A 10,876-nucleotide genomic window follows, 5' to 3' on the forward strand; every position below is an offset into this window, starting at 1 on the left:
CTAATTCAAGATGAATACATCTTAGGAAATATATAATTTGCATTTAATAAACGATTACATATTTGGTAAGATCGTATTAGCTTTAAATGTACACTATTAATCCAACAATATCAATTAAGAATCATAATAAGAATATGCCAGATCATTCATTCCTAAATCATAACTAACACATCGTAAAATGTATATTCTCAACTTGCAAATCAAGAGTTTCTACAAAACTCTACCTACAACCGTTAACAGTATATATATCAACAAAATAATAGACTCGTGGTGTACCACAAGGTAAAACCTAGTCTATATGCAAAAAGATTAAGAAAACTTAAAATCAATTTTTTAAAAGGGTATATCTAATTAATATGTTATATTATCCATGGAACCTAAGTATTTTTCTATAGAAAAAAAAATATTAGTGCATATTCAATCGAAATGTATTATTTGTAGACAAAGTCTACAAGGATATATCACAGGGGAGTAAAATCAAACTGGCCCAAAAAAATAAATGTGTATCATTTGTATGTACTGAAGTTTACAAACTGGGAAACGGTCAGGGTAAGATTAACCATCTTCTATATAATAAAACGGAAGTACACAACTTTTTTGTAGACTATAAAATAGGTTGTAGGTTATATAGGTTGTAACGATTAGTTAAATCTCAATTTCAAATCCTATTTAAAAAGATATTTCAAAAAAATAAAATTAAATCTCCACAGAATATTTAATTAACTATATATAGGCAACAAAATCTCAAAAATTAATATTTCTTCTACAGATTAAGAGTGATTTTCGATTATACTAGCAACAATATATCAAAATAATAGAAATAATGTTTATTATGATTGATTTGGTAAATTTCAAAAGTTTTAGGCTAATCCGGAGAACAATCATAAAAAAATCTCAAAAAAAATTTAAGTCTTCATATTTAGCATATGATTTTATTGCATACTGTTTTATTCACAACAACTTTTAAAAACAATCACATAAAGTATATTTTATATAAAAATTACAATATAAATAAAATATATTTTTATCCGTGCTAGAGCACGGGTCCTAATCTAGTTTATACTATTAAAAGGGAAGTATTTTTAATAAGTAGACATAGAATTTGAGATTATTACAAAATGCCACTCAAATATGAACAATGATATGTAAAAAATGTGTATCCAAACAGATTGATATTAATAATAGCCAAACAAATTGATAGTCCTTAGTTGTAATAGCCGATAAAAAAAAAATGATATTAACACATAAAAATCGGGTGTAATTAAAGCTTACCATAAAAAAACCGAAAGATTTATTAGATTAGGAAAAACAGAATAAAATCAGCATCCCTAAAAATTGCAAACTATCTTAACGAATATCTAAATAATTAAATTTAAATCATTAGTCTTCAAATCTTGAATACGCAGATCTATTTGAATGAGGAACTAATCCAAACAGGTTCAACATCTTTTTTAGTCGAAGATAATGCAGTTCTATAGAAAAACACAACATAAGGAAATTATAATAAATTCACAATCCCATATATTTAATATCTACTATAACTACAAGATCAAAATATTAAACATATTCTTCATATCATCGATAATTAGTTAAATTGCAACATTTAAGAGTTGCGAAATTCATGTATTGTTTCCAAATCGGTACTAATTGAAACCTAATAACAAGGTAATATTACCAAATTATTAGAAAACCTGTATTTTTCAAACAAATTTTCATATTTATATTAATAATATAATTAAGATGATACTCATAATCTTAGGAGAATATTCCATTAGTGAAACAAAATGTTAAGTAACTAGATTTTAACCCGCGGTACACCGCGGGCATATAATTTTTATTATAGTTTATATTTTGTGTTGTATCTGTTTGTTAAATATTGGATGTTTTGTAAATAGAGAAAGAACTAAAATTTCCGTTGTTGTGCGGCTAAATATTTAAATTATTTTTTTAACCCGCAATATACTTCATGATCATTTGTTTGTTATATTTTGTTTAGTGTTTGAGATTCTATTTTGATTTTTAATTATTATAACAAAAAATTAGGGGTTTAAATACATAATTAGTAATTTATACGTCGTGATTAAGTCACATTTTCCTAATGATTTAATTATTTTATACAATCTTAGTTAAATCAACTTGATTTTATGTCAAATATTCTAATATTAGTAGTGTTGGTAAATAATTAAATAAGGATTTAACTCGTGTTAACACAAATTTAATAATATTTGTTGAAAAAAAAAATAATAATATTTTATTAATTCCAACCCGTCCTCTTTATAACTCATATACTATATAATTTTTAGATTTTTTTAATTTTACATATTCATAATAATTAAAAAATTTATTAAAATTATATATGTTAATTATAATATTTAAATAAATATCAATTGAAGTTTGTTTTACGTTAAGAATCAAAACTCACATATTAAAAGGATTAAAATACTAACCTCCTATTTGTATAGAATGAAAGGTGGATAGAGTTGGAGATAAAGTCTTGATTTGGAAGAGGAAGTATAATGGATTATGTGTAGAAGGTATTTCTAATAATTATCAAATTATATAAAAGTCGTTCTACTGTTTAAATATATGTACGTAACTATTTTGAATATCTATTACAGGTTCTTCAGAATAAAGCTGGGAAGAAAACAGGAATCTTATGTTAGTAGTTTATGTTTACACAACTATTTTGGAAGCTAAACTTAAGTATTCTTCTATCATATTTGGTATATGGTGTAAACTTAAGTAATTCTCTATTGTATTTGTCATTTAAATTTCTTTCTTTGGATATGGTTATATATAATATGCATTATCAATACAAACCACAAACATTACCTCTCCAAAATGATAATTAAAAATATGTTATTACAAAAACACTTTCAACGAATACAGAAACAAACCAAACCTATTAACAACAATATAACTATATGAATTATACATAAAAAATACAACTTATGAAAACTTCTCCGCACGTATCCGAATCTAGTGTTAAAGTCAATGAATTGCTAAATTAACCATATTTCTAATAAAAATAATATAAAATTAAATTTAAGTTTTCAACAAACGGAGCTACGAATGGTATTTAAATTAAATGAACACCGACTGAAATGGACGACGTCATTGTCGTGCTTAACTTCGGTTGGTAACCTTAAATGAACGGTCTATATGATAATCTATATTACCTGCTTAGCAATAAATATTGACCAACCTTAATAGAAAAAAAAAGATAGCTAAAAATAATAGTAGATACAACTGGATATTAAATCGTATGTGCATAATAATCAAAGTATAACGAATGGGTTACTTGGAAAAACAATAGTACAGTAAAACTTCTATAGATTAATAAGTCGCACCATGAAATTTTATTAATTTATAGAGGTTTTAATTTATCGATAAATTAATAATAAAAAGATTTTTATAATTTTTAAAATTTTATATTATAAAATAAGACACTTTTGTTATGATTTACATTTTTATAGAATTTTCTTAATTTATAATCTTAGCTATCGTAATAGAATTGATGTTAATAGTTTACTTAATTATCTAAGTGAAAATGATAAATGTTAAAAGTTTAGAGTTTAGAAGAAATTGCTGGTATTATCTTTCATGGTAATGATGAAATCGAATAACATATTGCGGTACCTTTAGAACCATTTACATGTAAAAAACAATTACCGTAACTAGGACTCTCTTCCATTTTTTTATGCGATTTGAGAAGATAACATTAAAATTTCTTAATACAACGAAAAAGATTAGAGATAAGCTCCAACTAGGATGCAAATTCAGGAATAGACAAACAATAATCGAGTTATATTTCACTAAATTTTCTTTGATACATATATATGTATTTAATTTATATTATTATTAATTTATGATATTGTTGGGACTATATTTTTACATATAAGTTTCAAAAAAATTATTATTTTATTATTTTATCGAATTGTGTTATTTTTTACATCGATCCAACTTGGAACTGAAAAAAATTATTAATTTATAGCGAATATTAATTTAAAAAATATTAATTTATAGAGGTTCTACTGTATATAACTTTTTGATAACTTTAATTTAACAAATGCGAAACTAACATATATACGCTACTTACAACTCTAAATAATTACGACCCAAATAGATAAGAGCTTTACTCGTTGGATTCTTCATCATGATTGCGATTTCGAGGCCTAGTTCCATCCCACGTAAAACGATTGTTTTCATTTTCACTTGTTTTGTTCTTGGAAGTACAGATTCCTAAAGAATTAATACACATAAAAATATTATGAGTTTTTAAATTTAAGTTCCCATTTTCTAGCTAGGCCGAAAAAAACTCAAATTCCGGTGGATAATAATATAGATATTTTGGCTAATAATAATTGTAAACACATGAATATTTATAGGCATAATAATAAAGAGTAACAAATCGATTGAGGTGATTCGGAAAACAGGATATAGTACATAGATAAACATTCAGTTCATTAATAAAAGGGAAACAACGTACGACAGACGATATACAACGTTTTTAAATATTATTACAGCCCAAACTGAATGTCTGAATCATTCGTTTTATTACAAAGTCGATATAACTAATATAATGACGTAAGGTTTCGTCCACACTTTATTTAAAACATCAAAATATTCTCTTAATATATATATATATATATATATATATATATATATATATATATATATATATCTTATTATATAACCTTAGTTTTCAAAGTTAGTACGTAATTTATATAATCGCGACAAGTGTCAAGTATATGATAATATTTTGATATATGTGAGAAAAAATTTATTTAATAATTATAAGAAAATTAAAAAATTTTAAAAAGAAAAAGATTACAATTAATATTTTTAAAAGTATATAAAACCAAAAGTAATATATTATATCACTAAAACTAATAGGAAAGTTATCTATTAAATTACTAATTTTAATAGGAAAATATGTACAATTAATAAGGAAAATATGTACAATTAATAAAAAAAATATTTGCAACTTAATAGGAAAATATCATCTCTATCACATTTTCGAATTAACAAATGAAATTGATCAATTGTTCAGCGTTCTTTTTGTTGAACAATTGATCTAACGCTGTCACCTGCCAAATCAAACTAGCGGATGTATATTTTCAGACATGTTTAAATATATACTTTTGAGAAAATTGATTTTTTAAAAGCGAACTCCGATTTGAAATTCCTCAGTGTCCACTCTTTTGTCGCTTTTGCACTTGTTACATCTGCAGTTGGTGGCGTAACTGATAAACCAAAAAGAAAAACCCAAAAAATATATAATGAATACTTTTCTTTTTTAAGTTTCTGTATTTCACTTATTCAACCTAATACAAATCCCAGAGGGAGAAACTATTTATATGCTTTCAAAGGAACTATAAAATATCAAAAGAAAGAAAAAAAACTACAAAATATCTTACACTCTTAATCCTAAACAATAATATACCTCTAGATCTTTCATTATCTTACAATTATGTAGATTATTCTATATCTAAATATTTAATTAGTATAGAGTCCTCTAATTTAAACACGTAAAGGAGGTGATTATAATTTATGATATGCATGTTTCAATAAAGGATAACTGGATCATATCCCCAGAAGTAAGTTTGACTTGAAATTAAGTGTAATTTTAATATTTTGGTCAAACGAAGAGTCTTGTTATTTCTTAAGCACAAATTTCAAGCATTATATTTAATGTATTTGGAACTTGTCTTGCTTGCTTTCTTTGATCTTTTGGACAGGACAGTACTGTATCTTATATAATCGGCCTTAGTCGACGTCTTTCTCTCTATCCTCCTTTGACGTACTTTTTGACCTGCTTCTTATATGGAGATGATAAGAGCAGGATCAGTGGGAAGAAGATTGAACTTTGACGATGATGAATATCATGAGGAGGATGGTGACACTGAATGGGACGAGAAGGGACGCACGATGATCTCTCACATATATGTTGCTTTCGACAAAGTCATAAGGTCTATTCAGTTTGGCTATTTGGAAAATGGAGCTCAAGTCCTGTCTACAAAATATGGTTCATCCGAGGGATCATTTCGTATTGTAAGTTTTGTGTCTACAATTGTTTTTGTTTCTTTGCTTTTGAGTCTACTTAAGTCTCTGATGAAGTTTAGTCGCAGGTCAAACTGAAGGAAGATGAATATGTAACTGGATTGAGTGGAGTACTAGGAAAAGGTGGTAAAGGAATCAGAAATTTAACATTTCACACTAACCGTGGGAACCACGGACCCATTGGACGTCCAAGCGATAAATATCTATTAGGTGACGAAATAGAAATTGAACCAGAAAATACGTAGTCGAAGTGAGTTCGGAGGTTTCTTTGGGTCTTCAAATGATTACCGTATGACATCGATTGGTATCTACGTGAGTCCCAATAATCACAGGAAGATATAGCCAAGCGAGTAAGCAACGCGTTATAGCAGCGCTCGACAGTGGTCTAGTTCAAGTTGAATTTTATCTTAAATAAAAGTAGCTCTAATATAATGGAGCATTGTCTTAGTTTCAAGCATCTCTCTAATTCTCAACCCTCAAGTAATAAGTTTCACCATAAAAAATAAGAAATACAAATGTCTCTTTGTTATAACTTATATGGGTTGTGTTTTTTTTTGCCGATTGTATCACACAATCCACAGTCACTAGATCTTATTCTTTTGATTATGTTACAAATCTGAATCACGTCCAACAAATTAACTTTAATTATACGTACTATTATTCAAATCTTGTGTTTGAATGGTTTTTCCTTCAAATAAATGGGCCCTCTTCAGCACATTTTTTCAGGGTTCTTAAATTTACTCGAAATTCTATTTGCTTGCTACCCACACTACAAGAAAACAATGTCATTTCCGATGGAATTCCCAGTGTACCAAATCCCGTCGGGCATTACCTACAGTTCCCAATCGATATATATACGACGAGGCATAGGTAATGCAGGACGGGATTTGTACTAGGGAACCAAATATTGTTGTTAGCTTAGAAGATTGCTCATACATATATTGTATTTCTTCTGTTACATTTGTTACAAGTTTCCATAGTTGATGTTCCTTACCTTAGGCTTCGTTTAGAGAAAAATGTTCAAGTTCAGCTTTAAACTTGTCAGTGTGTGTACTTCTTCTGCCAGTTCGTTTCTAGAGAGTGCTTGCCGTACGTTTTAGAGTTTTGCATTGTAGTAGTATTTGTTACAAGGTTGGGGTTGCAAATGGAAGGGTTCAGTGCTTCTTCTTTCGCGCGCAAAGAGGAATCTTTTGTTGTGAATTGACTTCTTGTGGTTTGATCACAGGCTAGTAATTGTAGCCTTGATTGAGAAATTCTGACGAAAGAATACATTTGTAGATGCTTCAAATGGAATTATATGTTGACTGTCAGAGCTTTAGATTCTTGTGTATGGTCTTGATTGCCCTTACACTGCAGCATTTTTATTTGACCCTATTTAAATTTTTATTTGCCCTTTTTTTCTTTTTATCAAGTGTTTGCTTACATAACTTTTGATCTTTGCAGCCAAATAGGTTTAATAGGTTCTGCAGCCAGACAGCCCCAACTCTTCTCGTTTGGTGTTAGCATTATTTGGGATTTCTTGATTAATTTGGTGAAGAAAGAAATAAGTAAATTTTGGTGGAGAGATGAATGGGTGGCCAGTTATGTGTGTTTGACTACTCTCATTTTTTCTTGTTTTTTCACTTTAACAAATGAGAATATGGAAACTTAATAACAGAATAAGCCTAAAGAAACAACTACATGTTTCCTCTTCTTTACAAGCAAAGAGTTTAAAGAAGATCATTAGAGTAGAGTAGTGAGAGAAGACACTAATTAGGCTGGGGACGAGGGAGACGTTGCAGGCAACGAGGGAGAACATACTGGGAAAAGAGGAGATGGCTAGGACAATAAACTGTTGCTGCCATATTGTACATCTGCATATACTCACTGCACCCGTTAAAACTCAAGATGCAACCATCCATACACTTGTTGCTATCGTCTGCAGTTTCCTCGTGAAGCCTAAACGCATGCGTCCTCAAGTTAAACAATATCAGCATATTCTTGTTCCTTCTCCACAAGTAGATGATCTCAGAGTTCAAAGGATGCATCACCACCGGAAAATAATCGATATCTAACTCGATCAAAGACGCCAAGCTGACTTCCCAAAAGAGCTGCCACTGATCCTTAGGACCATTAATGCTACTAATGTACGTGACCAGCCTCCAAACACGTAATGTTTTGTTTCCATTCTCACGGAACTCGCTGAAATACACAATAGACCCTTCTGAGGTCGTGATGGTTCTCCTAAAACGTGATAACTCCTGAGTATCTGGGAAATCTACGCTACTACACAATCTATCATCATGACCACCATAGAAATCGTAGGCTTGAAAAGAACTGATCATGTCGTGAATCCAGTGAAGAATTCCATTCAAAGCAATTGACTTGTTCGGATTCAACCAGAATAGAGAATTAATACAAGTCACATTTCGAGTTTCCCACGTCCCTGTATCAGATGAGTAAATTATAAAATCGACTCTAACAGCATTGCGAGTGATCAACCACACAACCTTATAACTCAGAACGGTACCACTCCGCATCTTTGTAACCAATCCATTGTCGCTGAAAAGCTTCTTGTGCCGTAATCTCTCAAGTTCTTGCAAAGAGAGGAATGGAGGGAAAGGGATTCGAAACCATTCTTGAAACAACGGGTTTCCAACGTAATACATAGGAGTTCCATCGGTACCTTCTGCGTAAAGCAAGACCAATCCATCGGTGCATGCTAAGACTAGTAGCTTCTTGATTGCTCTCTCGGCAAAGAACTAGTAAGTCCCCATGTTTTGCATCTATGGTGACCAATGATTTCAAGTGTCAGTTTGTGAGGTAGCATCTGAATGATTGACCACGAGATTGAAGAAGAAGCGTTGCGAGAGACTAAGTAATCTCTGAAGATATCTGAATCGATCAGAAGTTTCCATCTTCTGCTCGTTGATCTGAATCTTGCAATGCTCTTCAATGGTAGTCGCGCCAAGACTTCCATTACCATATCTTGAATATCCATTTTTGGGTTTAGGGTTCTCGACTTAATCTTCTTCTTTGGTTTGAGTTATATATAGTCGATTCTTGCAGAAACACACCAAAACAATGAAATGAAAAAGCTCCAAAAACAATTTTTAGAATATCTAAATGACCAAATAAATTAATTGAAATAAAGAATTAATTAGTTTATTGTTTAGGATACACCCAAATTCATGTACTGTATATGAGACCAAAGAAAAAATAGATAAACAATCAAACATCTTTACAATTTTAACATATTGAAATTGGATCAGAGACTTTCGTTACCTTTTTTTTTTTTTTAATTTTTTTTTTTTTAATTTTGAGTTTAATCAATTGGTTTCAGAAGTGATTTAATCGTAACGCTTGTATCCGGGTTTTTACTTGTTTGATGCTTATTTGTTTTTCAAAAAACAAAAATTGGGTTGTTGCACCAGTTGCCTTACCTTTAGTCTTCTTATTAGTAAGAAGTTCTTACCATCGGGTCATCCCTATTAAGCTCTTCCCTAGTATTATGTCAAACCTTTAATTAATTTTTTATCTCTTGTGAGTTTATGATTGCATGAGTGTACTCGATCATCATTTCTTCGCTCAACTTTTTATCTGGAAGATATTTCATCAAATAGCAAATGAACATGGATTTTAAAAGCAAAATGGAGTGTTAGTTCGTTAAGTGTAAAACTCAGTTGATATGTCACGCACCGTCTAGTAAAAGACTTGTATAGTGGGTCTTTCTTCTCAAGACTTTCATGAAAAATGCAAAATGTCAACTATTTTTTTTTTTTTTTTGAACAACGAACTATCTAATGATAAGATTTCTCAACTTAAATGCAAAACATGGACTTGATGAGGATAAAGATTATTAAATAAAACAAAGCAACTTGAAATAATAAGCAGCCATACTTGCTTAATTCACAAGTCAACGTATCATCAAACTTAAATCTGAAAATTTACGAATTTTATTGATATCTTTTGAGTCAATATTACAAAAGCACTTTCTCTTAGCAGAAATATAAAGACTTAGGCCTTAATCTTGTTCTAATCGTTGAGATCAGATCGAGCGACCAAAAAAAAAAGTTGGAAAAACAATTGCTTAACACACAAGAATGTGGAGAGCATGTAGAAAGTTGTCGCTCGATGCTAATAACAGTGACGTATAAGGCATGCTAAAAATTCGACTCATCATCTTCATTAGTGACATTGCCATGTCTATATTTATACTGTAATTTTTGCCTTAGATCAGAGTCGTGATGTGCTCAAATTTACCCTAGAGCTGATAGCAACACCAAACTAAAGCCTCCAGCAGAAGCAGAGTATTTGCTTTATACCCCCTCTACAACAGCACAAAACGATGTAGTTTTGCAGAGTAATCAAATGGGCCGAATGCAGAAAGAAGAGAAGCCTGTCAAGCCCGTTAAGCTCAATGAGATCCAACGGTCGACTGCAACGGCTATGTCATCTCCTACGGACAAAAAAGGCCAGCTTCACTTCAAGACAAAATCGGAGGAACAAAGGAGGACGTTGCACCTGCATCACATCGGGACAATATCAAAGAAGGGAAGGTGATAGGTGCGTGTCCCGACAGTACGGATTAACCTAAAACTTGAGAATTCGGATTTCCATTATGTTTGTGGCTTGGTGTCGATCGACACTAGAGAGTGTCGGTCAACACTCTCGTTGATGTGATCATGGATGGAGCTAATGACGAGCAGCTTGTAGCTGAGTTTGAACCCGAGGAACTTGTAGCTGAGCTTGAACCAGAGGAACTTGTAGCGGATGAACCATTGCTTGTACCTAAAAGACCAATGGCTAGAGAAAAAAGCTAAGAAGCTAAGGA

At 30.6% G+C, this 10,876-nt stretch overlaps 2 pseudogenes across 1 annotated transcript; one reads left to right on the forward strand and one right to left on the reverse strand.

Moving 5' to 3' along the window:
- The first annotated feature begins 5,356 nt into the window (after nucleotides 1-5,356).
- Nucleotides 5,357-6,599, forward strand: LOC104766952 (jacalin-related lectin 24-like; annotated as a pseudogene). Its single transcript, XR_015590633.1, has 3 exons — nucleotides 5,357-5,600; nucleotides 5,742-6,054; nucleotides 6,132-6,599. The product of XR_015590633.1 is annotated as a jacalin-related lectin 24-like (transcript).
- A 1,212-nt stretch (nucleotides 6,600-7,811) lies between these two features.
- Nucleotides 7,812-9,043, reverse strand: LOC104768104 (putative F-box protein At3g23970 pseudogene; annotated as a pseudogene).
- Between the last annotated feature and the right edge of the window lie 1,833 nt (nucleotides 9,044-10,876).

The sequence above is a fragment of the Camelina sativa genome, chromosome 19, assembly GCF_030686135.1.
Source record: "Camelina sativa cultivar CO46 ecotype springtype chromosome 19, ASM3068613v1".
NCBI classification, from domain to species: domain Eukaryota; kingdom Viridiplantae; phylum Streptophyta; class Magnoliopsida; order Brassicales; family Brassicaceae; genus Camelina; species Camelina sativa.